We start from the raw sequence: 3,474 nt of genomic DNA on the forward strand, positions 1-3,474 counted from the left end.
ATTGGAGTCTGTGACTACCTGGATAATATGTGTTAATCCTTAATATAATTATACTAGACACTTTTTTGAAAGTAACATTCACAGGTTATGATTATCAAACATGGGTATATTTCCACAGAACTTCCAATTGGGAAAGAGAGTTTTCATAAATTGCCAGATTTCAGTTTAAACTTTGTGTTCTATTCCATGATTAATAATACAGCCCCTAGTTTACAAGAATGCTGGTTATATGAAAAGTTTCTTGCATTACAACCCCAAGTGACAGTCAATCAGCTTAATGGATTCTCCACAATTTTATCTCTTAAGCCCGATTTTTGTTATAACTCCTTATACTGTTCTGAACTAACCAGTGATTCACACATACACAAAATAGTCAACTATTCTAACATGGCTCATGGCTCATATCCTTACATACATAAATGCCATACATTTTCTGCCATGAACAGACAAGACTATATGTGAAAAATCGGAAGGGCAGCTAATGTCATTGCTAACAAAGAGGAGGACTCCCCCCAGTAGAATGAAAACAATGAGAAAACATCAAGGAAGAATATGGAAGGGGAAGAATCACAGTATGTTCAGGTGGGAATCTTTAAACAAAGAGGTGAAGGCAGAGAAAAATTACTCCTGGTCCTTTTTCCAAAAAACAAAAACCAATAACAAGAGAGAAATATGGACAGGAAAATGAATCATCAGGACTCAAGTTTATTTGGGGAAGCAGAGAAGGAATTCTCTTGTAAAAATGTGTAAGTGAAACAATTGAATATTTATTTGCCCTAAAAAGAAATAAGCAATACATACATATCTTTGTGAAATCAGCTATGAAACTAGTGTGAGATGGTTAATGGATGCTGTGGCCAAGAGTTTTGGTGTCTGCCAAAACATGCAGGGTGCTGGGGTTTGAGTGTCTGCAGGGTCCTATGGAATGCTAGAAGTTGGGTGTCTGCAGTGCCATGGAGGAATGGAGACAGGCAGAAGCTTTTGAAGAAGTGCAAGAATAAAAGTCACAACTACAAGTAACACCTGCAACTTCCCCACAAGCTTCCTCTCCTCTCCTCTTTCCAGACAGCAGACTTTAAAGTCTTCTTGACTTTAAAGGGGAAATGTCACTGAAATGAAGTTGAAAACCCAGTGGTGAGAATGGAGTTTTGATACATGTAACCAGTGTGGTACAACTTCACGGTGAAAACTGGGCTGGCATCACAGAGTCCTGAAATTTCACAAATAAACAAGTGAGAAGCAGATCTGAAATGACAACTGCACAATCACAGGACTACCTAAGCATGAATGAATATATATTTACATAATAGTCCAATTAATTAAAAATTGCTAATATGTTGGAAGTAAACCAAATGAGAATGGATGGATCTAGCAAAGAGAAGAATGGGAAAACTAGAAATAGCCACACTTAAACAAGAATGTTAAAAATGACTCATAAGCAGGATCAAAACCCCGTGCCATTGTCCTTTGCGTCTCATCAGCCCTCATTGTTCGCCATGTTGAGAGAGTCCAGTGGGAGCATAGCCAGTTTGGATGTTCACCTTCCTAGATACAGACGGAGGGGGGAGGACCTAGGTCTTACCACAGGGCAGAAAACCCTGACTGCTCTTTGGACTGGAGAGGGAGGGGGAAAGGAGTGGGGGGAGGGGGAGAAGGGTAGAAGGAGGGGGAGAAGGGTGGGAGGAGGGGGAGAAGGGTGGGAGGAGGGGGAGGGAAATGGGAGGCTGGGAGGAGGTGGAAACTTGTTTTGTTTTTTTTTCTTCTCCTTTTCTCAATAAAATAATGACTCATAAGCTAAAATAAATATAGAAAACAATGAAACCAGATTGACTATGTTTCCCAGAAAAGTGGTTTAGTATAACTGGCTGTTAATTCCCTAAGCTTTAATTTTCTCATGGGATTATGGGCATATCTATTTCATAACAATGATGTAAAGACTAAATGAGGAAATGCATTTAATGCCCTAAAAGGGAAAAGTGTCTGAGCATGTCAATGTATGACTTAATTTCAGGTGGTGAAACACTAAAAGCTCAACTTTGGTCAAGTGATTTTTCTTTCTTCATTATTTGGAATTAAAGTCCAAAAATATATTTATGCTCATTAAATTAAATTTCCTAATTAGTAGCATTACAATAGCTTAATGTAAAACATTAGGCCTGTCAAGAAATATAGATCATTAACAATAGTTAAAAGTTGTCTATCCACCTGTTTAATGTGTAGCTTGTGAGCTCAACATCACCCCAGCCAAGGAAATTAAAGTTGGTGATGGCCGGAAAGCCATTATAATTTTTTTACCAGTTCCTCAGCTGAAATCCTTCCAAAAAGTCCAAGTCCGGCTGGTTCCTGAATTGGAGAATAAGTTCAGCGGGAAACATGTAGTCTTCATAGCTCAGAGGAGGATTTTGCCCAAGCCAACTCGGAAAAGCCGTAAGAAAAATATGCAGAAGTGCCCCAGAAGCTGCATGCTCACCGCAGTGCATGACGCCATCCTTGAGGACTTGGTCTTCCCGAATGAGATTGTGGGCAAGAGGATCTATGTGATACTGGACGGCAGCCGGCTCATAAAGGTTCATTTAGACAAAGCAGAACAACGTGGAGCACAAGGTGGAAACTTTTTCTGGTGTGTATAAGAAACTCACGGGCAAGGATGTTAATTTTGAATGCCCAGAGTTTCAGTTGTAAAGAAAATGACTGAATAAAGTGTCATTCGTTAAAAAAAAAGAAAAGAAATATAGTCTAAGGCCTTGATAAATGCAGCATGACTGAGCAGAACACACAGAAACAGCAGTTGGTTTTCTCAGAGAAAACTTACAATTATTTTTGAAAAGTTCAAAATTTATTATTTGGGGGATAATTGGCATCTCATATTTAGTGATAGTTTTTGGAAAATGTGCTTTTCTAATAATCCATCTTTTCAACTCAAAATGGAATGCCTCTCTCATTTTATTTATATTTTAACATATTGTTCTGTCTTAGCATAAACATGCATTATACTAATCATTCCTATTTATTTTAAACTTTGTTTGTTATAGGCACTAACATTTTGTAGGCTATTGCATACCCAAAAAAATCTGTTGCCCTATATTTATATTTCACAGCTAACATATAGAATCACCCTGTTTTAAATTATAATTAAACGTGTTTATTTGTGCATTTTAAAGATAGGCAATGCTATATTCTAGGAACCTTACTTTAAAATGACTTCTATGAAGTATATAATCACATTTTCTTCCTGAGCCTACTTTATTAGCTTACAAAATATGACTCTTTTAAAAACCCGAGGAAAGAATAGCTGGACCTACGTTTGCATTCATGTCTTGTGTTACTTCGTTAGGTCTGAATTTGAAAGAAAAGTTTATAATTCTGGGCACACCATGTTTTGAAGGAATATGTCCATGAAGCGCACTACACACTGAAGCAAGGTCATTGCTGGAAAACTCTCAGAGGCTCGCTGGTGTGCATTAGGAAAAGCTG

General features: G+C 37.8%; 1 pseudogene; it reads left to right on the plus strand.

Annotated features, from left to right (window-relative positions):
• Positions 1-742: 742 nt before the first annotated feature.
• On the plus strand, positions 743-2,711 carry LOC121458245 (annotated as a pseudogene).
• Positions 2,712-3,474: the final 763 nt, after the last annotated feature.

This window comes from Microtus oregoni, unplaced genomic scaffold, assembly GCF_018167655.1.
Source record: "Microtus oregoni isolate MIOR12 unplaced genomic scaffold, Mior012 000017F_ref0000208, whole genome shotgun sequence".
NCBI classification, from domain to species: Eukaryota; Metazoa; Chordata; class Mammalia; order Rodentia; family Cricetidae; genus Microtus; species Microtus oregoni.